We start from the raw sequence: 24,799 nt of genomic DNA on the forward strand, positions 1-24,799 counted from the left end.
CTTCCACTACTTAGTGTAAAAGAGAAAGTTACTTAGACATTTCAACAAAACGACAATCTAAAGTCTAACTCCTGAGACACAGGGCAAATGAAAAGCAAAAACAAATTTTGCTCTGAATGAACCCTAAAGGGACATACATTCGAACATTTTCTTTCATGCTTCAGATAGAACATACAATTTTAAACAACTTTCAACTTTACTTCTATTATCAAATGTTCTTTGTTTTCTTGTTATCCTTTGTTGAAAAGCAAGAATGTAAGTTCAGGAGTGTGCACATGTCTGCAGTACTATAGGGCAGCAATTTTGCAACAATGTTATACATTGGCAAGAGCACTAGATGACTGCACTATTTCCTTCAACAAACATGCGAGTGAAACAAATTTCATAATATAAATAAATTAGATTTTTTTTTTTAAATTGTATGCTCTGTCTGAATACTGAAAGAAAAAAATTTGGGTTTCATGTCCATTTATAGGGGCCGATTTATCAAAGTCTGGCGGACATGATACACTGTAGCCTGTCATGTCCGCCAGACATTGCTGAATGCCGACAGCAAATGCTGTTGGCATTTAAAAATGCGCAAGTAGTTCTAGTGAACTGCTTGTGCAATGCCGCCCCCTGCAGATTCACGACCAATCGGCCGCTAGCAAGGGGTGTCAATCAACCCGATCGTATAGGATCGGGCGGATTGATGTCTGCAGCCTTACAGGCAGCGGACCAGTTAAGGAGCATCGGTCTTAAGACCACTTCTTCATAACTGCTGTTTCCGACGAGCCTGATAAATCGGCCCCAAAGACTACTTTTGATAGAAGTTTTTGGACCAGCTTGCTTACCATTTCATCCTTATGGACTATCAAATAAAGTTTTACTAAAGACGTGATCTGAAGTAATCTGGCTCTTCTATCTGATAAAATGGCTATCAGGAAAGCCATTTACAGAGTCATGGTTTAAAGATATACTTTGAAAAGTTCAACAGGGGGTATAGTCAAGGTATTCAGGGTGAAAGTTAAAACCATAAGAGATGCTAAGCTCTATTGTGAATGTTTTATTTCTTAGCATCTAATTTGACTCCAAAGATGAATTAAACAGGTGGTTTTTTTTTACTGGTACTCAATACTCACATAAAACCATAATGCAAGAATTCAAAAATATAATTTAAAGTAATACTAAACACAGTTGTTTTCTTTCGTGATTCAGATAGAGCATGCACTTTTAAGCAACTTTCTAATTTACTCCTATTATAATTTTTTCTTAGTTATCTTGGTATCTTTATTTGAAAAGCATAAATGTAAGCTTAGGAGCCGGCCCATTTTTGGTTCAGCATCTGGGTTCCGCTTGCTGATTGGTGTTTAAATGTAGCCACCAATCAGCAAGTGCTATCCAGTGTTCTGAACCAAAAAGGGGCTGGCTGCTCAGCTTACATTCCTGCTTTTTTCAAATAAAAATACCAAGAGAACGAAGAAAAATATGATAATAGGAGTAAATTAGAAAGTTGCTTAAAATTGGGTGCTCTATCTGAATCATGAAATAAAATATTTGGGTTTAGTATCCCTTTTTCCATGCAAAGTTATGATATTCTCTTGAGTTCCTCCTCCACACATAAAAGGGTTTCCAAGACTCATTATAAATGGTATAATTTAGGCTTTTTTAGCTTTGAGCATGGTACAGTTACAAACTCAGACAGATCTGATCTGTCTACTTCTATCTGATCCAATTAGTCTTTAGACTTTTAAGTGCAATGGGGTATTAACAAGAACCCTGAAGATGAAACATGCTGTTCAAAGGAGAAGTTCATAATGCTGCTCTGTGAACACTCTTAAGAGACCACTTAAGTCAGTGATGGCTAACCTTGGCACCCCTGATGTTTTGGAACTACATTTACCATGGTGCTCAATTAAATTGCAGAGTGCCTAAGCATCATGGGAAATGTAGTTTCAAAACTTAAAGGGACACTGAACCCAAATTTTTTCTTTCGTTATTCAGATAGAGCATGCAATTTTAAGCAACTTTCTAATTTACTCCTATTATCAAATTTTCTTCATTCTCTTGGTATGTTTATTTGAAAAGCAAGAATGTAAGTTTAGATGCCGGCCTATTTTTGGTGAACAACTTGGGTTGTCCTTGCTGATTGGACAGCACCAATAAACTAGTGCTGTCCATGGCTCTGAACCAAACATTTGCTGGCTCCTTAGCTGAGATGCCTTCGTTTTCAAATAAAGATAGTAAGAGAACAAAGAAACATTGATAATAGAAATAAATTAGAAAGTTGCTTAAAATTGCATGCTCTATCTGAATCATGAAAGAAAATAATTGGGTTCAGTGTCCCTTTAAAGGGACATTAAACACTTTGAGATGGTAATACAAAATTATAAATTGTATATAATAAAACAACTCTGCAATATACTTTCATTATTTATTTTGTCCTCTTTGCCTGTAATTCCATTCTGAAATTGTGAGCTTTTCAGTTTCTGTTAGAAATGGAAGTGCAGAACACTGTTAAATCCAGCACAACCATTGGCTGCACACTCTCTAGTGACCTATTTATAACTGACCCTAATTGGCCACAGCAGAGAAGGTAACACAAGTTACAACATGGCAGCTCCCAGTGTTTTATAGACACTAAAACTTTACACTTATTTTGTCACTTTTTAAACAACTAATGAAACTTTAAAAAATACATCTACATGTTAGTCATGGACTAATCTTTTCTTTGAATGCATCATTCTATCTAGCATGTATTTAGTGTTTAATGTCCCTTTAAGTCATCTAGGCCAGTCCAGATGACACATACATATATACATACACACATACAAATGTATAGACATATATATATACTGTACATTTGAGCCCTTCCCTATCAAACACCTTTTCATAAACCATATCCTTTTAAAATAGTTAACACCATATTTTGCTTTTATAATAAAAATATTTGTATGTTTGTACGTATATATATATATATATATATATATATATATATATATATATATATATATATATATACTGTATCCCACAAAAGTGGATACACCCCTCACATTTTTGTAAATATTTTATTATATATTTTCATGTGACAACACTGAAGAAATTACACTTTGCTGCAATGTAAAGTAGTGAGTGTACAACCTGTATAAATTTGCTGTCCCCTCAAAATAACTCAACACACAGCCAAAAATGTCTAAACCGTTGGCAACAAAAGTGAGTACACCTCTAAGTGGAAATGTCCAAATTGGGCCCAAAGTGTCAATATTTTGTGTTGCCACAATTATTTTCCAGCATTGCCTTAACCCTCTTGGGCATGGAGTTCACCAGAGCTTCACAGGTTGCCACTGGAGTCCTCTTCCACTCCTCTATGACGACATCACGGATCTGGTGGATGTTAGAGACCTTGCGCTCCCCCATCTTCCATTTGAGGATGCCTCACAGATGCTTAATAGGGTTTAGGTCTGGAGACATGCTTGGCCAGTCCATTACCTTTACCCTTAGCTTCCTTAGCAAGGCAGTGGTCGTCTTGGAGGTATGTTTGGGGTCTTTATCATGTTGGAATACTGCCCTGTGGCCCAGTCTCCGAAGGGAGGAGATCATGCTCTTCTTCAGTATGTCACAGAACATGTTGGCATTCATGGTTCCCTCAATGAACTGTAGCTCCCCAGTGCCGGCAGCATTCATCCAGGCCCAGACCATGACACTCCCATCACCATGCTTGCGGGCTTTCTTGTGCATCATCTTTAGAAGAGGCTTCCTTCTGGGACGACAGCCATGCAGACCAATTTGATGCAGTGGGCGGCGTATGGTCTGAGCACTGACAGGCTGACCCCCCACCCCTTTATCCTCTGCAGCAATGCTGGCAGCACTCATACGTCTATTTCCCAAAAACAACTTCTGGATATGACGCTGAGCACGTGCTCTCAACTTCTTTGGTCAACCATGGCGAGGCCTGTTCTGAGTGGAACCTGTCCTGTGAAACCGCTGTATGGTCTTGCCCACCGTGCTGCAGCTCAGTTTCAGGGTCTAGGCAATCTTCTTGTAGCCTAGGCCATCTTTATCTATAGCAACAATTCTTTTTTTCAGATCCTCAGAGAGTTCTTTGCCATGAGGTGCCATGTTTAGCTTCCAGTGACCAGTATGAGAAAGTGTGAGAGCGATAACACCAAATTTAACACATGAGACCTTGTAACACTGACGAGTCACATGACACCGGGTAAGGGAAAATGTCTTTAAAAATGGGCCTAATTTGGACATTTCCACTTAGGGGTGTACTCACTTTTGTTGTCAACGGTTTAGACATTAATGGCTGTGTGTTGAGTTTGTTACGGTTACCCTTAGTCTCGCTTAGAGATGGACCGCTTAGTAGCCTGGATCCCTATTGCTAAAGAGGGGAGAAGCTGCTTTCCATTGTATTCTATATGAGTCTCGCAAATATAGAATAATCTCCCTTATCTGCAGTACAGCTAGGATCCCCTTCTGCCCACAAAAACGAGTCAACGCTGCGATTGAGGGTCAAACAAGAACTCAGGACTGGGATGCCCAGCCTGCTTTTTATTAAGGTTACATGCACACAGGGCACTCCCAGGGGGAGAGGGGGGGAAGCACAAAATCCCCCATCACACATTTAGATAGAGAGCACTGTCCTTTGACAGGCCACAATAGGATTACAGTACTTAAGATAACAAGTTTACAAGTTCATCTTATCAATTAGCAGTCTGGCTCCAGAGGTGATTAGACAATAGTTTCTAAAAGCTGAAAAAAAAAAAGAGTTAACTCTTTATGAAATGATACTTGTTACGGTTTTCTTGGAGCCCTTCTTAGGCGCTGGCTTGCTGGTTCAGGCATTGCTGCTGGGAAATAAGCTCTTCACAACAAAATAACTAATGCTTCTGTAACAGTGCTCCATTTCTGTGGAACACTCTGGCAGACACGGTCTGACCCCTTTTCGGGGCAGACTAAGGCTGTCCAGACCGCTGGTTATGCGGGGCTGAGGTCGGTTTGTCTGGACAACCCGTCGGCGTTGCCATTCTGTTTCCCAGGTCTGTAAGTAATGGTGAAATTGAAGGGTTGCAACGATAAGCTCCAACGTAATAGCCTGCCATTATCTCCAGAGACCCGGTTCAGCCACACCAACGGGTTATGGTCGGTGACCAGAGTGAACTCCTGACCATATAAATAGGGAGTCAATTTCTTTAATGCCCACACCAAAGCCAAACACTCCTTTTCGACCGCTGCATAGCTGACTTCGCGGGGCAGGAGCTTCCGGCTGATGTAGGCAACTGGATGCTCCCCTCCATCTTCGCCTACTTGGCTGAGGACGGCTCCCAGCCCGAACATGGAAGCATCTGTATGGACGATAAAACGTTTGTTAAGGGCTGGGGCCGCCAAGACAGGAGCGTTAATTAGAGCATTTTTGAGAGCCTGGAAAGCCGTTTCACAGTGGGGAGACCACAGGACCTGTCGAGGTAAGTTCTTCTTGGTCAAGTCAGTCAGGGGTTTGGCAAGTGTGCTGTAGTCTGGTACGAACCGTCTATAGTACCCTGCCGTGCCCAGGAAGGCTAGGACCTGAGTCTTAGTGATGGGGGTGGGCCAATTGGCGACAGCTTCTATTTTGGCCGGCTCTGGTCGCTGCTTTCCACACCCCACCCGGTGACCCAGGTACTGTACCTCGGCCATCCCAAAGTGGCATTTTTCTGGCTTCAGAGTCAGGCCAGCAGCCCGGATCTGATCCAGAACCATTCCCACATGAGCTAAGTGGTCCTCCCAGGACTCACTGTGGATCGCTATGTCGTCCAGCTAGGCGCAAGCAAAACTCTGGAAGCCATCCAGGAGCCTATCCACCAAGCGCTGGAATGTAGCTGGGGCATTCTTCATCCCAAACGGCATTACCCTAAACTGATATAAGCCGAATGGGGTGACGAATGCCGACTTGGAGATAGCCTCCGGGGCCAGGGGAATCTGCCAGTAACCTTTGCAGAGGTCAATAGTGGTCAGGTAATTTCCCCTGGCTATACGATCGAGTAGCTCGTCTACCCTGGGCATAGGGTAAGCGTCCGTCACGGTATTTTCATTGAGCCTCCGATAGTCTACGCAGAACCGGGTGGTCCCATCTTTCTTGGGCACCAAGACAACTGGGGAGGCCCAGGGACTATCGGAGGGCTCAATTACCCTGAGCTGGAGCATCTCATCGATCTCCTTCTTCATTCCTGTCCTAACTGCTTCGGGGATTCGGTATGGAGCCTGGCGCAAGGGAGCTTGTCCCGGAGTATCTACCTGGTGGGTGGTTAAAGTAGTGTACCCTGGCTTCGGGGAGAAGGTGAGGTGTTTGGACTGGAGGAGTTGGTTGAGCTGCTCCCTTTCAGTGGGGCTAAGTCGGTCCCCTATCTGAACCTGCGCCACTATACCTGTGGGGAGGCTCTTTTCTAATAGGTCTGGAATGGGTAAACTGTCGGGGTCTTCCTGAGGGGAACAACATACGGCCGTCACGTTCTCTGGTCGCTCAAAATATTCCTTGAGCATGTTTACATGGAATGTCTTTCTAAGATTGTTGTCGTGGCAGCTAGCTATCACATAAGTGGTGTCTCCCCTTTTCTCTACGATCTGGTAGGGACCCTGCCAGGACGCCTGCAATTTGTCTGTCTTCACCGGCTTAAGTACTAACACCTTTTGTCCTATGGTGAAGATTCTCTTTCGGGCCCCCCGATCGTACCATACTTTCTGTCTTCTCTGGGCCAACTGGAGATTAGCCCGCACGGATTTGGCTAATTGCTCCATTCGGTCCCTGAGTTCCAGCACGTATGGCACAATTGGGACACCGTCAGCCTCCATCTCTCCCTCCCAGTGCTCCCGGATCAGGTTTAGGGGTCCCCGTACCTTTCTTCCGTAGAGCAACTCGAAGGGAGAGAACCCTGTCGTTTCCTGGGGCACCTCCCGATAAGCAAATAGGAGGTGCGGCAGGAAGCGTTCCCAGTCTCGGTATTCCTGAGTGAACGTCTTGAGCATTTGCTTGAGGGTCCCATTGAACCTCTCACACAGCCCGTTCGTCTGGGGGTGGTATGGGTAGCTCAGTAGGGACTTAATTTTGCAAACCTGCCAGAGTTGTTGGGTCAATTCAGCCGTAAATTGGGTGCCTCGGTCGGATAGGATTTCTTTTGGAAATCCTACCTGGGAGAACACCTGTACTAGTGCATTCGCTACCGTATCCGCTTGTATGTTGGATAGGGCGACAGCCTCTGGGTACCTGGTAGCGTAGTCCACTACGGTAAGAATGTATCGCTTACCGGAGGGACTAGGGGTAGCCAGTGGTCCCACTAGGTCAATAGCAACCCGGCTGAAGGGTTCCTCTACAATGGGCATATTTACTAGCTGGGCTTTAGGGTGATCGCCTCGCCTTCCTACTCGTTGACACACATCGCAGGTGTTACAGTAAGTTCTAACGTCAGCGTGCACCCCTGGCCAAAAGAACGTGTGAGTAATGCGGTGTAGGGTACGGGTAACGGCTAGGTGGCCTGCTAAGGGGATGTCGTGGCCTATTTTGAGGATTTCTTGACGGTATTTGTGGGGCACTACCAGCTGTCGCCTACGCTGTCCCCTTTTCTCTGTCCAGCGGTATAGTTTCCCTTTTTCCCATAAGAATGTTTCGTTATCTGCCCCGCCCCCTCCGGTCTCTGCTCGTTCCCGGTACTTTTGTAAGGTCGGGTCAGTCTTAGACTCTGCCTCGAAAGCATCTGGGGTGTCCCAGGGTATGGGGCCTAACCTGTCAGGCAAGTTCGGGGTAGGTCTTACCTGTGTCTCCCGCACTGGTGAGAGCTCTCGCTCCGTCCGGGCTTGGGCCCGTGTAGTCACTGGGTCCGCCTCGTTGTTGCATACTGGAGCATAGGCAGAAGTCATGGGGCCCAAATCGTTGCCCAGTAGTACTTCGGCAGGTAAATTATCCATTAGGCCCACGTTCACAGCCCCCTTTCCCGCTCCCCAATCAAGATGCACTTTAGCTGTTGGAATTTTGTACACATCCCCCCCGCCACTCTAACGGCCACAGTCTGTCCGGATCGCTTGTGCTCTGGCACCAAATGACTCTGTACCAGCGTGATAGTAGCCCCTGTGTCTCGCAATCCCTCGGTAGATCGCCCCTCGAGCCATACCCTCTGCCGATGGTGCTGGCGGTTATCTGAGGCAGCATATACAGGGTCTGCCTCGTGAAGCGGCCCCACATATCCCTCCATAGGGGCCTCTTGGTTAACACAGAGGGCCCGGGCCGGACGATAGGACCCAGAGGGGTAATTGTAATTCCTGGGTGTCTGGTGCGTATTAAGGGGGCAGCTAGCCATGAAATGCCCTGGTTGCTTGCATCGGTGGCAAGTCGGTCTGGGACGCTCAGAGCTGTTATTGGGTGGTCCTGAGTGTCGGACGGGCCCTGTGGGCACCGGGGCTCGGAATTCAGCACGAGGGGGTGCACGGTAAACCTCTCTGGGTTCGATCCGTGCTGGAGCTCGGTAGTTCATGGGTTCGTGAAGACGGGAGTCATAATGTTCATCGGCCAATTTGGCTGCTTCTTCTAAGGTAGAAGGCCGCCTGTCTCGCAGCCATTCCTTCCCTTGCTGTTCCATGCCATTATAAAAATGTTCTAAGAGAAACAATTGTAAAATTTCCTCCCCAGTCACCGCTTTACTTCCGCTCAGCCAGTGATTTGCCACTCTCCGCATTCGGTGCGCCCATTCCATATGGGTATCGTTAGGCTTCTTTTCCGTGCCCCGAAACTGTCGGCGATACGTGTCCGGAGTTACAGCGTACCGTCGCAACAGTGTCTCCTTAACTAGCTCATACTGTGTCACTTCCTCAGCACCCAGAGTACGAAAGGCTTCCAGGGCTCGCCCGGATAGTTTCCCAGACAATATCGTGGGCCACTCTCTGTTGGGAATCTGGTGCAGGGCACATTGCCTTTCGAAGTCCGCCAAATATTCATCAATCCCTGTCTCGCTCTCTAGGAAGGGTCGAAATGCCGCATAGGGTATCTTGGGCCTCCCAGCATTTTCGACAGGGATGATTACCTGCGGCGCTTCAGCATTGCGGTGTGCGTTCGCTAGGTTGAGTTCGTGGGCTCGAGTCTCTCGTATATCCTCGTCCGCCTCCGCCATCAACTGCTGTACCAATTCCATGGAGGGGTTCGGCCCGTATAATGAGAGCCTTTCCCGAACAATCCTGGTTTTTTCGTCACTAATCGTGGTCGGTGTTTCCGCCATTGTGAAGCTCTGATCCAGTTCGGTCAATTCTGCGATCAGCTCTCTCCTTGGCCGGTTGCTGGCGTACCCCCCTCTGCTTTCAAGTAAATCCTTTAGGGTTGTATGCTTCAATTTTTCGTAAGCGCTCTCCATCCGTTCTGTACCTCTCCTAGGAAATCCAGGAAAATCCCGCCGCTGCCGCCAAATGTTACGGTTACCCTTAGTCTCGCTGAGAGATGGACCGCTTAGTAGCCTGGATCCCTATTGCTAAAGAGGGGAGAAGCTGCTTTCCATAGTATTCTATATGAGTCTCGCAAATATAGAATAATCTCCCTTAGCTGCAGTACAGCTAGGATACCCTTCTGCCCACAAAAACGAGTCAACGCTGCGATTGAGGGTCAAACAAGAACTCAGGACTGGGATGCCCAGCCTGCTTTTTATTAAGGTTACATGCACACAGGGCACTCCCAGGGGGAGAGGGGGGGAAGCACAAAATCCCCCATCACACATTTAGATAGAGAGCACTGTCCTTTGACAGGCCACAATAGGATTACAGTACTTAAGATAACAAGTTTACAAGTTCATCTTATCAATTAGCAGTCTGGCTCCAGAGGTGATTAGACAATAGTTTCTAAAAGCTGGAAAAAAAAAAGAGTTAACTCTTTATGAAATGATACTTGTTACGGTTTTCTTGGAGCCCTTCTTAGGCGCTGGCTTGCTGGTTCAGGCATTGCTGCTGGGAAATAAGCTCTTCACAACAAAATAACTAATGCTTCTGTAACAGAGTTATTTTGAGGGGACAGCAGATTTACACTGTTATACTGGCTGTAAACTCACTACTTTACATTGTAGCAAGGTGTCATTTCTTTAGTGTTGTCACATGAAAAGATAAAATAAAATATTTACAAATATGTGAGGGGTGTACTCACTTTTGTGACATATTGTACATATACAAAGCAAGAGTTAGGGAGGTGCATATAATAACAAATATATATTATTGAAACTGCAACAAGAAATAAAATAATTGATAGCACTATTGTGCTGAAAACATGCTGGTTGATAAATAAACAGATACCAATGTATCCAATATGTGATGTAATTCTCATAGTCCAGGAAAATAACAATGCTGGTAAGAACTGTCCAGTGACTTCCAATAATTATAAATGCCACTATGGATATAATGGTGCCCCTCTGGGGTTCCTACTTACATTTCCTTACCAAATCATTTGAGGTAAGTCCAGCTTAGTACAGGGAGAGCCTGGAGAGGCACCTGGTCCGCTTCACCTGCTTCTTAGAGTATGGTAATCCTTTCACTCCATGTAGGTGCAGATCTGGCGTGCGTGACCCTGTCCTATACACACGTCATTGGTTTACAAGTAGCACATCTATTTCATTCACCACCCTGGGGCGCAATCACATACTTGGCTACGTGCGCAAAAACCTGCGTTGACAAATTTTTCTCTACTTGAGCAATCACATAGCCGGCGCAGCAGACACCTTACGCACTTAGATTTTTGACGGCGTGCACATTTTTTACTCCCTTAGACTAACATAGAACTGGTGTCAGCAGTCGGTATCACATATGCAGTGCAAGGACTTACGCGCACAGAATGGAGATATTTCACTCCATTTTCAGCTCACCACACACAGGCAGGCACAGCAACCATTGCTCATAGTAAAAAAGCACAGTAACTCCCTGGAAGGCTTAACAAACACCTAGCGCATGGGCAATCACATACATTTTCAGCCGCACATCTCAAACAGTTAAACCTTGCGTGGCCACTTAATTATTCAAAACAGTATCCACCCTCTCCAAGTGTGTCAAACCAATAACAAACAGTATAACCTTTCACCTGCAACCTTAATACACCTGACAGACAATACACACCCTGATTACCCACCATGTTTCCCCTGCATTTTTGAAATGTCAGAGGGCCCGTTTGGAGAGACGCCGTGGTGTGGCACAAGGGGTGCCCGATGGACCACCAGTCCCAGCTGCTGGAGCTGCTGTCCCTGCTGCAACTGCTGCTCCTGGTGCTGCCCCCACTGCTGCTGCTGGTCTCTGTATTGCCTAATAAAATGCATACTTTAATTCATATGCTAAAAGCAATAATTGAACTGTTTGCTATTCTTAATAGGTATAATAGATTATTCACAAAAGAAAAGAACAATCTTAAACAATAATGTATAATAACAACTTGATTATATAAAAATAAAATACCTCAATACATCACCAGATCATGCATCATATATGTTCCACTTTGGCTGGGGATTCCCGTCACTGCAGCCCGAACAATATAGGAGATCTGGGAGTTTCAGCTTAATATCCAAGTGGCATCTTTGCAAATGAATAGAGAATCGGAAAAGAGGAAGTCTTAGCTCTCCTTTATACTGTTGCTGAGATAATACTGTGTGTATATATTTCCTCTTTTCATAGCTGTGTACGTGTCATTATTTGTGCTGAGATTATTCAAACAAATGTTCATGGCATCTTAATAGTTTACGTGTTTGTGGATTCCTGTTAGGCCGCAGACTTAATTCTTGTCAGCAGTCAGCATTAATAATTATATAAGCATGGGGCATTCTAACAACTAGTTAAGGTCTTCAACTAACATATAGATCAGTTAAAACATTGGTTCATCCAACAATTCACTCATATATGGCCTGCCATAACACATTTGTATCACAGTCTCGGCATGCTGGTCCTGCACAACCAGAGGCCTGCAGGGCCACTAAGACATCGGCATCAGCAGAGAAGAGAGCAAGGTCATCCAGGATTCACAGGGTAGGGTCACCCTGTTTGGAATGACCGAGGAGGAGGTCAGGAACAGGTATCGCTGGACATCTGCAAGCCTCATCGCCCTGTATGAGGTCTTGAAGGATGATATTGACCCTCAAGTGTATAGGAACCAAGCTCTGACTGGTATGCAGAAGCTGTTGTGTGTTGTACACTTCCTGGCATCTGGCTTATTCCAGTCAACAGAGGGCTATGTGTCTGGCCTAGCACAATCCACCTTCTCCATGGTTCGGGTAGAGGTGTTGAGTGCTCTGGACATACAGACATAGTGATACATTCATTTCCCCCGTACCCTCCAGGAGTGGAACAATCTAAAACAAGGCTTCTATCGCCTGGGGGTATATCCAATGTCATGGGGGCAATTGATTGCACACATGTGCGTATTATTGCCCCACATGAGGAGGCATTCCTCTATATTAACAGAAAACTGTACCACTCATTGAATTGCCAGATGGTCTGCGATACCAATCTGCAATACAGATTGGTATGCAGGCTTTCCAGGGAATGATCATGACTCTTACATCCTGTTCCAGCTCTTCGAGGATGGGACACTATCGGGAGGTTGGCTGCTAGGCGAGTATGCACTACATTAAGATTATCTGGGTTATTCACTAAACAGAGAATTAAAGGAAAATATAAATTAACTTCAAATATAAGGCCAAAACAGCAGAAATGGAAACTGAATTGTCTTTGTGAACCTATTTTTTTATTTTAACTTTGCATATATTTTTTTTTGTTTTCCAAAAATGTACAATATAGTGAATACATTTCTACTATCCAGGCCTAGTAGAAATCACTATATTCATCCTTTACCATGCATAGTATTGTTAAGCACATGAGCAACCTGTATTAATCATAATAGCTATGTCACATAACAGGTGACACAGGGTGTGACGACAAGGGTTAACCAACCCTGCACCAGTCACTTTTTTGGCACAAAAGGGTTAACAGACCCTTTCCACTTTAACCAATCTGTCACAGTCTAGCCACTCCAGGCATGCCAGTGACTTAGTTCAGTGGGTGTAAGGATTAACAACACTCTCTAGTCTGTCCTAGACTTAGCAAAAATGCTCAAACTCCCCTTTATGTTTAAATCTTTTTTATTAAGAAGCATTTTTCAAACAATAAAATTATTAGAAACAAACAATGAGTCAAATTATTCATTACATATCTCCTTCATACATTTTGCTAGAAGTTGGAATGAGAACCTCGTCAGGAGGAGGTCAAATCATATAATGAGATTACAGTCCGCTACCCACACTAAACCATTTCTAAGCTGCCACCATTTAAGATGTATTATATGGGATATCTTAAGGAAAACCCAGACTAACAAATTAAATCCCAGAATACATTTTAGCAAAGATAATCTAAAAACACAGTATTAATACTACCAGTCTCTTTTAGTAACGTGGTTCATATATTAGACAAAGACAAAAGCTTAAAGGGACAGGCTAGTCAAAATTAAACTTTCATGATTCAGATAGGAAGTGCAAATTTAAACAACTTTCCAATTCACTTTTATCATCAAATTTGCTTTGTTCTCTTGGTATTCTTTGTTGAAGGTTAAACCTAGGTAGGCTCATATACTAATTTCTAAAACCTTGAAGGCCGACCCTTATTTCAATGCATTTGGCAGTTTTTCACAGCTAGAGGGCGTAAGTTCATGTGTGTCATACAGATAACTTTGTGACCACGCCTGTGGAGTTACAAGTGAGAGGGCACTGATTGGCTAAATGCAAGTCTGTCAAAAGAACTGAAATAAGGGGGCAGTCTGCAAAGGCTTAGATACAAGGTAATCAGAGAGATAAAAAGTGTTTTAATATAACAGTGTTGGTTATGCAAAACAGGGGAATCGGTAATAAAGGGATTATCTATCATTTTAAACAATAACAATTCTGGAGTAGACTTTCCCGTTAATAAATTAATTATTTATTATGAGCAAAAATCAAGTCACAGTGCATTATTAATAAAAAGATGTTAACAAATAGAATTATACACAAGCAAACAGTTTTTAAAATAAAAATGAGAAATAACAGAGCCCAATACTTTACTAATTTAGGCCTAGATTTGGAGTTTGGCGGTAGCCGTGAAAACCAGCGTTAGAGGCTCCTAACGCTGGTTTTAGGCTAACTCCGGTATTTGGAGTCACTCAAAAAAGGGTCTAACGCTCACTTTTCAGCCGCAACTTTTCCATACCGCAGATCCCCTTACGTAAATTGCGTATCCTATCTTTTCAATGGGATTTTTCTAACTCCGGTATTTAGAGTCGTGTCTGAAGTGAGCGTTAGAAATCTAACGACAAAACTCCAGCCGCAGAAAAAAGTCAGTAGTTAAGAGCTTTCTGGGCTAACGCCGGTTCATAAAGCTCTTAACTACTGTACTCTAAAGTACACTAACACCCATAAACTACCTATGTACCCCTAAACCGAGGTCCCCCCACATCGCCGCCACTCGATTCAATTTTTTTAACCCCTAATCTGCCGACCGCCACCTACGTTAAACTTATGTACCCCTAATCTGCTGCCCCTAACACCGCCAACCCCTGTATTATATTTATTAACCCCTAATCTGCCCCCCACAACGTCGCCGCCAGCTAGCTACAATAATTAACCCCTAATCTGCCGACCGCAAAGCGCCGCCACCTACATTATAGCTATGTACCCCTAATCTGCTGCCCCTAACACCGCCGACCCCTATATTATATTTATTAACCCCTAATCTGCCCCCCTCAATGTCGCCTCCACCTGCCTACACTTATTAACCCCTAATCTGCTGACCGGACCGCACCGCTACTATAATAAAGTTATTAACCCCTAATCTGCCTCACTAACCCTATAATAAATAGTATTAACCCCTAATCTGCCCTCCATAACATCGCCGACACCTAACTTCAATTATTAACCCCTAATCTGCCGACCGGAGCTCACCGCTATTCTAATAAATGTATTAACCCCTAAGGCTAAATCTAACCCTAACACTAACACCCCCCTTAGTTAAATATAATTTTAATCTAACGAAATAAATTAACTCTTATTAAATAAATTATTCCTATTTAAAGCTAAATACTTACCTGTAAAATAAATCCTAATATAGCTACAATATAAATTATAATTACATTGTAGCTATTTTAGGATTAATATTTATTTTACAGGCAACTTTGTAATTATTTTAACCATGTACAATAGCTATTAAATAGTTAAGAACTATTTAATAGCTACCTAGTTAAAATAATTACAAAATTACCTGTAAAATAAATCCTAACCTAAGTTACAATTAAACCTAACACTATACTATCATTAAATTAATTAAATAAAATACCTATAATTACCTACAATTAAACTTAACACTGCACTATCAATACATTAATTAAATACAATATCTACAAATAACTACAATGAAATAAACTAACTAAAGTACAAAAAATAAAAAAGAACTAAGTTACAAAAAATAAAAAAATATCTACAAACATAAGAAAAATATTACAACAATTTTAAACTAATTACACCTACTCTAAGCCCCCTAATAAAATAACAAAGACCCCCAAAATAAAAAATGCCCTACCCTATTCTAAATTAATAAAGTTCAAAGCTCTTTTACCTTACCAGCCCTGAACAGGGCCCTTTGCGGGGCATGCCCCAAAAAGTTCAGCTCTTTTGCCTGTAAAAAAAAAACATACAATACCCCCCCAACATTACAACCCACCACCCACATACCCCTAATCTAACCCAAACCCCCCTTAAATAAACCTAACACTAAGCCCCTGAAGATCATCCTACCTTGTCTTCACCTCACCAGGTATCACCGATCCGTCCTGGCTCCAAAATCTTCATCCAACCCAAGCGGGGGCTGGCGATCCATCATCCGGTGGTTGAAGAGGTCCAGAAGAGGCTCCAAAGTCTTCATCCTATCCGGGAAGAAGAGGCGATCCGGACCGGCAACCATCTTGATCCAAGTGGCATCTTCTATCTTCATCCGATTACGACCGGCTCCATCCTGAAGACCTCCACCGCGGACCCATCTTCTTCCGGTGACGTCCAACTGAAGAATGACGGTTCCTTTAAGGGACCTCATCCAAGATGGCGTCCCTCGAATTCCGATTGGCTGATAGGATTCTATCAGCCAATCGGAATTAAGGTAGGAATATTCTGATTGGCTGATGGAATCAGCCAATCAGAATCAAGTTCAATCCGATTGGCTGATCCAATCAGCCAATCAGATTGAGCTCGCATTCTATTGGCTGTTCCGATCAGCCAATAGAATGCGAGCTCAATCTGATTGGCTGATTGGATCAGCCAATCGGATTGAACTTGATTCTGATTGGCTGATTCCATCAGCCAATCAGAATATTCCTACCTTAATTCCGATTGGCTGATAGAATCCTATCAGCCAATCGGAATTCGAGGGACGCCATCTTGGATGACGTCCCTTAAAGGAACCGTCATTCTTCAGTTGGACGTCTCAGGAAGAAGATGGGTCCGCGGTGGAGGTCTTCAGGATGGAGCCGGTCGTCATCGGATGAAGATAGAAGATGCCGCTTGGATCAAGATGGTTGCCGGTCCGGATCGCCTCTTCTTCCCGGATAGGATGAAGACTTTGGAGCCTCTTCTGGACCTCTTCAGCCACCGGATGATGGATCGCCAGCCCCCGCTTGGGTTGGATGAAGATTTTGGAGCCAGGACGGATCGGTGATACCTGGTGAGGTGAAGACAAGGTAGGATGATCTTCAGGGGCTTAGTGTTAGGTAGGTTTATTTAAGGGGGTTTGGGTTAGATTAGGGGTATGTGGGTGGTGGGTTGTAATGTTGGGGGGGGGTATTGTATGGTTTTTTTTTACAGGCAAAAGAGCTGAACTTCTTGGGGCATGCCCCGCAAAGGGCCCTGTTCAGGGCTGGTAAGGTAAAAGAGCTTTGAACTTTATTAATTTAGAATAGGGTAGGGAATTTTTTATTTTGAGGGTCTTTGTTATTTTATTAGGGGGCTTAGAGTAGGTGTAATTAGTTTAAAATTGTTGTAATATTTTTCTTATATTTGTAGATATTTTTTTATTTTATGTAACTTAGTTCTTTTTTATTTTTTGTACTTTAGTTAGTTTATTTCATTGTAGTTATTTGTAGATATTGTATTTAATTAATTTATTGATAGTGTAGTGTTAGGTTTAATTGTAGGTAATTGTAGGTATTTTATTTAATTAATTTAATGATAGTATAGTGTTAGGTTTAATTGTAACTTAGGTTAGGATTTATTTTACAGGTAATGTTGTAATTATTTTAACTAGGTAACTATTAAATAGTTCTTAACTATTTAATAGCTATTGTACCTGGTTAAAATAAATACAAAGTTACCTGTAAAATAAATATTAATCCTAAAATAGCTACAATGTAATTATAATTTATATTGTAGCTATATTAGGATTTATTTTACAGGTAAGTATTTAGCTTTAAATAGGAATAATATATTTAATAAGAGTTAATTAATTTCGTTAGATTAAAATTATATTTAATTTAGGGGGGTGTTAGTGTTAGGGTTAGACTTAGCTTTAGGGGTTAATACATTTATTAGAATAGCGGTGAGCTCCGGTCGGCAGATTAGGGGTTAATAATTGAAGTTAGGTGTCGGCGATGTTAGGGAGGGCAGATTAGGGGTTAATACTATTTATTATAGGGTTAGTGAGGCGGATTAGGGGTTAATAACTTTATTATAGTAGCGGTGCGGTCCGGTCGGCAGATTAGGGGTTAATAAGTGTAGGCAGGTGGAGGCGACGTTGTGGGGAGCAGATTAGGGGTTAATAAATATAATATAGGGGTCGGCGGTGTTAGGGGCAGCAGATTAGGGGTACATAGGGATAATGTAAGTAGCGGCGGTTTACGGAGCGGCAGATTAGGGGTTAAAAAAATATGCAGGGGTCAGCGATAGCGGGGGCGGCAGAATAGGGGTTAATAAGTGTAAGGTTAGGGGTGTTTAGACTCGGGGTACATGTTAGGGTGTTAGGTGCAGACGTAGGAAGTGTTTACGCATAGCAAACAATGGGGCTGCGTTAAGAGCTGAACGCGGCTTTTTTGCAGGTGTTAGGTTTTTTTTCAGCTCAAACAGCCCCATTGTTTCCTATGGGCGAATCGTGCACAAGCACGTTTTTGAGGCTGGCCGCGTCCGTAAGCAACTCTGGTATCGAGTGTTGAAGTTGCGTTAAAAATGCTCTACGCTCCTTTTTTGGAGCCTAACGCAGCCTTTATGTGGACTCTCAATACCAGAGTTATTTTTATGGTGCGGCCAGAAAAAAGCCAGCGTTAGCTACGCGGGTCCTTACCGACAAAACTCCAAATCTAGCCGTTAGATATCTGTGCCACAGAGATTGGCAAGAAAAGATGGTCACTCACTCTGTTGGTATACAGCCTCTCATGTAGAATGAACAACTTGTATTGTTAGACACAACATTTTATACCTGTTCCTCTAATATCAAATTGCTTGACCCAACCTTCTTACAGAGGGGCCAGAAATATACATCCCTCTCTTTTTACGACATGTCATAAAGCTCAGTGTCTTTGGCTGAAGTTATAGAAGACCTTATAAAACTTCTGTTATATATATATAACTTATATACACAGATAGTCAATCAATTATTGAGGTAATTAGAAGTATTTTAAAACCAAACACCATATATTTTGCATTCTTTATGGTTCTGAGGCATTATGACTTATAAAAGTATATTAATTTGCAAGGCTGGTTGTCCTGTCAATTACCTCCGTTTAGTACCTGGATAGAGGCACTGTGTTATCATTCTCTGTGCTGAAAGGTTGTGGCAATAAAACTGACCATAGGCAATAAAGTTCTCTCTTGTGGATGTTACAAACTATATACAGACATCCCAAGTCTCCCTGAAGTTCAGGGAGTCTCCCTGATTGTAATAGCGGCTCCCTGATACCAGCAAATGGAATGCAATCTCCCTGAAGCTCCAAGTACCATGATGCAATGTGGCCCAAATCCAGAAAAGTGTTTCTTTAAGGAATGCCTTTAGTTGCTGGAACGTTATAGAACCCTCAAAGCATGCATTAGTAGCCAAAAAGCCCCCACTGATTTTAATAAAATAAAACACAAATACTACCTTATTTACTGCATGTAATTAAACTTTGTATTCTAAAATATTTAAGCATTCAACAAGCATACGATCACTGGAAAATAGTTTTGTTGTATGTGGTTGTGCAATAAAGCTACTTTTTTAATGTGACTTTAGTGGGAAGCTACTTTAATTATAAGTCTCTATCTTATTTAGGGTTTCAATGTGTCCAATATGTAACTGTGAGGGGGGCGGGTGGCGGCGCAGTAGCGGGTGAAGCCACCTCCCTGAAATGAGTTTTTGCAGGTTGGGATGTCTGCTATTTATGAGGGCTCTGGCTTATCTAAGGGAAAACACAGCAACAAATTTCTTCAGAAAAAAAAAATGGTTTGAGCACACAAGCTAAAGAAAATTAACCCATTAACATCTAAATCATGAGGTATTCATGACACAGGGTGTGGCTGCAGACCATGGTTGCTAACCCCATTGGCCCGTCCCCTTACATAGCCACAGCTCAGGTACCAGGAGGCCCATATTCAGACCTGTCATGTGTTTGAATGGAGCTCTGGCCTACTCAAAACCAGATTCAGATGTCTGGATATGAATGGCAGATATTTACAATATAGCCCCAACAAAGTGTGTTCCATCGTCAATGCATGTTGTATTTTACACAACATTGCTGCGGACACACGTCTATTGGGGGACATTGAGCCTTAGCAACATGATGTGGTGCCTGTACCTGAGGGTGTGGACAGGGGGACACTGAGGCATAACCAAGTAAGGTATTACGTTATCCAGGAATACTTCACATGTAAGTGACATGTTCATAAGCCCATTAAGCCATATAGGTCACATGTATTATAATGTATGACTGTACACCACCTGCCATTGTATGTGTATATTTCACGTTTTGCAGGATTCACTACTGAGGATTCTCATTTCATGTAAGTGAATCTACAACATCCAATCCCCTTCCCTTTAACCCCCTAATTGCTGCATATGTCTCACTGTGTTATGCATGTTTAGGTGACACTGAAAATATCTGCTGCTCATGAATAGAAAAACAGATGCCACATCCCCATGTTCCATAATATTGCATCTAAATGTATAAAAATGTCTGAACTAATTTTGTGTGTGATACATGGATTAACATCCTCTAATTGAATATTACAACCCGTGCCCTTGATACACATCTATATGATGTGAGTTAGAGTACATTACTATTTCATACAGATGATAATATTACCTGTGGTGTAGCACCACTTCATCACAGGTCATATAATTTTTTATTCAATATTAGTGTACTCTAACACCCATCACATGGATGTATATGACATTCACATGGTAAATTACAAAGGACAATGGTTATGGTGAAATAGAAATGTGTTCATTTTTTACGTGGCTTTTTGGATGACGGAGCTGAGTTGCCTGTGTTGGATAACCTTGTCCTCCTTGTTCCTGCAGATGCAATTGTTTCGGCTTGTGTGTTGTTGGCAGATGATAAGATTGAGGATGCGTCTTGCTGGTGTGTAAAGTGTTCTACCAACACACCCAAAAGCTGATTTAGTTCCATGAATCTATTGTCCACCTGCAGGTACATATCAATCTGCCATCTTAACATCTGTGACTGATTGGCTGCAGTTGCATTGAATGATGATACCATGGGGCCTATCTATCAAACTCTGAATGGAGCTTGACGGCCCGTGTTTCTGGTGAGTCTTCAGACTCGTCAGAAACACAAGTTATGGAGCAGCGGTCACAAAGACCGCTGCTCCATAATCCTGTCTGCCTGCTCTGAGCAGGCGGACAGGAATCGCCGGAATTCAACCCGATCGAGTACGATCGGGTTGATTGACACCCCCTGCTGGCAGCCCATTGGCCGCGAGTCTGCAGGGGGCGGCGTTGCACCGTATTGCTCTCCACATTCAGAGATGTCTTGCGGACCTGATCCGCACTGTCGGATCAGGTCCACAAGACATTTGTTAAATTGGCCTCCATGTCTCTCTGCAGCTCTAAGCTCCATCTGTGGAACCTCTAATGTCACTGCCTTGAGCCTGTGATTGCATTTTTGTAGGGGTATATACATGGACCCTTTGTGCCCGTGTTGGATCCCCATCAAAACCAAATGGAGGATAATCTTTGGGCCATGAATGTTGCCATGGGTCATAGGGCAATGTTGGTGGCATCACTCCAGGGTCCTGCATTGAAGCCAGCCAACCATGCTCCAGCTTGGGAGCCTACTGTTCCTGTGGCACATGTGGTTTCCGGAACAGTGGTGGTGGTGGCATGGCGAAAGGCTCGACAGCTGCACAGAGGGTGGTGTTTGTAGCCTTGACACAGGTGGTTCAAGAGGTGGTTCTTTGGAAGAGTTAAAGGAAGAGAAGGATTAGTAAAGTCAGGTGTATGTACATGTAGGAGGTTGTTTTGAGACTCGTAATACCTACGTTAAGAAAAGTGCGCTAAGGAAATAAAAGACGTGTAACTAACGCACCCCTTCTAACGCAAAACTCGTAATCTAGACAATAGTATTGTTAAGCACATGAGTAACCTGTATTAATCATAATAGCTATGTCACATAACAGGTGACACAGGGTGTGACGACAAGGGTTAACCAACCCTGCACCAGTCACTTTTTTGGCACAAAAGGGTTAACAGACCCTTTCCACTTTAACCAATCTGTCACAGTCTAGCCACTCCAGGCATGCTAGTGACTTAGTTTAGTGGGTGTAAGGGTTAACAACACTATCTAGTCTGTCCTAGACTTAGCGAAAATGCTCAAACTCCCCTTTATGTTTAAATCTTTTTATTAAGAAGCATTTTTCAAGCAATAAAATTATAAGAAACAAACAATGAGTCAAATTATTCATTACATATCTCTTTCATACATTTTGCTAGAAGTTGGAATGAGAATCTCGTCAGGAGGAGGTCAAATCATATAATGAGATTACAGTCTGCTACCCACACTAAACCATTTCTAAGTTGCCACCATTTAAGATTTATTATATGGGATATCCATAACCCCAGACTAACAAATTAAATCCCAGAATACATTTTAGCATAGATACGTCTAGATTTAGAGTTTTGTCGGTAAAGACCCGCGTAGCTAACGCTCCTTATTTCCCCCCCGCACTTTTTAAACAACGCTGGTATTGAGAGTTCTCTGAAGGGCTGCGTTAGGCTCCAAAAAGGGAGCGTAGAGCCAAATTTACCGCCACTTCAACCCTCAATACCAGCGTTGCTTACGGTAGTGGCTAGCTGGAAAAACGTGGTCGTGCACGATTCCCCCATAGTAAATAATGGGGCAGTTTGGGCTGAAAAAACACCTGCAAAAAAGCAGCGTTAAGATCCTAACGCAGCCCCATTGTTTCCTATGGGGAAACAGTTTCTAAGTCTGCACCTAACACCCTAACATGTACCCCGAGTCTAAACACCCCTAATCTTACACTTATTAACCCCTAATCTGCCACCCCCACTATTGCTGACACCTGCATTATACTATTAACCCCTAATCTGCCGCTCCGTACACCGCCGCAACCTACATTATCCCTATGTACCCCTAATCTGCTGCCCCTAACATCGCCGACACCTATATTATATTTATTAACCCCTAATCTGCCACCCCCAACGTCGCCGCTACCTACCTACACTTATTAACCCCTAATCTGTCAACCAGAGCTCGCCGCTACTCTAATAAATGTATTAACCCCTAAACCACCTCACTCCCGCCTCAAAAACCCTATAATAAATAGTATTAACCCCTAATCTGCCCTCCCTAACATTAACCCTTAATCTGCCGACCGGACCTCGCCGCTACGATAATAAATGTATTAACCCCTAAAGCTAAGTCTAACCCTAACACCCCCCTAACTTAAAAATATATTTTAATCTAACGAAATAAATTAACTCTTATTAACTAAAGTATTCCTATTTAAAACTAAATACTTAATTGCAAAATAAACACTAATATAGCTACAATATAATGAATAATTATATTGTAGCTATTTTAGAATTTATATTTATTTTACAGGCAACTTTGTATTTATTTTAACTGGGTACAATAGCTATTAAATAGTTATTTACCATTTAATAGCTACCTAGTTAAAATAATTACACAATTACCTGTAAAATAAATCCTAACCTAAGTTACAATTAAACCTAACACTACACTATCAATAAATAAATTAAATCAATTTACTACAAGTACCTACAATTAAATAAACTAAACTAAATTACAAAAAAAAAACCCCACTAAAATACAAAATATAAAAAAAGATTACAAGAATTTTAAGCTAATTACACCTACTCTAAGCCCCCTAATAAAACAACAAAGCCCCCCAAAATAAAAAAAATACCCTACCCTAATCTAAATTAAAAAAGTTAACAGCTCTATTACCTTACCAGCCCTTAAAAGGGCTTTTTTTGCGGGGCATGCCCCAAAGAAATCAGCTCTTTTGCCTGTAAAAAAACCCACAATACCACCCCCCAACATTACAACCCACCACCCACATACCCCTACTCTAACCCAAACCCCCCTTAAATAAACCTAACACTACCCCCCTGAAGATCTACCTACCTTGAGTCGTCTTTACCCAACCAATGGACCAAAAGAAGACATCCGGAGCGGCAGAAGTCTTCATCCTATCGGGGCAGAAGAGGACATCCGGACTGGTAGACATCTTCATCCAAGCGGCATCTTCTATCTTCATCCATCCGGAGCGGAGAAGAGCTATCTTCTTCCAGCCGACGCGGATCCATCCTCTTTTACCGACACCTACTCGCCGAATGAAGGTTCCATTAAATGACGTCATCCAAGATGGCGTCCCTTGAATTCCGATTGGCTGATAGGATTCTATCAGCCAATCGGAATTAAGGTAGGAAAAATCTAATTGGCTGATTGAATCAGCCAATCAGATTCAAGTTCAATCGGATTGGCTGATCCAATCAGCCAATCAGATTGAGCTTGCATTCTATTGACTGATCGGAACAGTAGGTGTTGTTAGAAGAGGATGGATCCGCGTCGGCTGGAAGAAGATGGCTCCGCTCCGGATGGATGAAGATAGAAGATGCTGCTTGGATGAAGATGTCTACCGGTCCGGATGTCCTCTTCTGTCCATATAGGATGAAGACTTCTGACGCTCCGGATGTCTTCTTTTGGTCCATCGGTGCCCGGTTGGGTGAAGACGACTCAAGGTAGGGAGATCTTCAGGGGGGTAGTGTTAGGTTTATTTAAGGGGGGTTTGGGTTAGAGTAGGGGTATGTGGGTGGTGGGTTGTAATGTTGGGGGGTGGTATTGTGTTTTATTTACAGGCAAAAGAGCTGATTTCTTTGGGGCATGCCCCGCAAAGAGCCCTTTTAAGGGCTGGTAAGGTAATAGAGCTATAAGAAACAGGTTGAACAATGGCACTATTAAGGCTTTCCCCACTATAATCTATATCCTAAGTGTATTTTGAATTTTATACACTTCTGTATGAAAATATTGTGGGTAGGTTGGTGCTATGCATAAAATGGAATTCAAACTCGAATTGTGGTAGTATAGACACTACCACAGGACAGTATGCATCTCCATCACTCTAGCCCAGACTATGGGGTGTTGCTTTTGGTGAGGATTATTAAAATATAACTTTTATTCAATTTATTTAAAAACTGTACACACAACACACATAACACACACATTTAAAATTCTCAAAGTAAGTTCTGTTTAAGTTATTGATAGTGACCACAAATATTATATGAATGCCTGTGTTATATTATC

The sequence above is a fragment of the Bombina bombina genome, chromosome 2 (genome assembly GCF_027579735.1).
Source record: "Bombina bombina isolate aBomBom1 chromosome 2, aBomBom1.pri, whole genome shotgun sequence".
NCBI classification, from domain to species: Eukaryota; Metazoa; Chordata; class Amphibia; order Anura; family Bombinatoridae; genus Bombina; species Bombina bombina.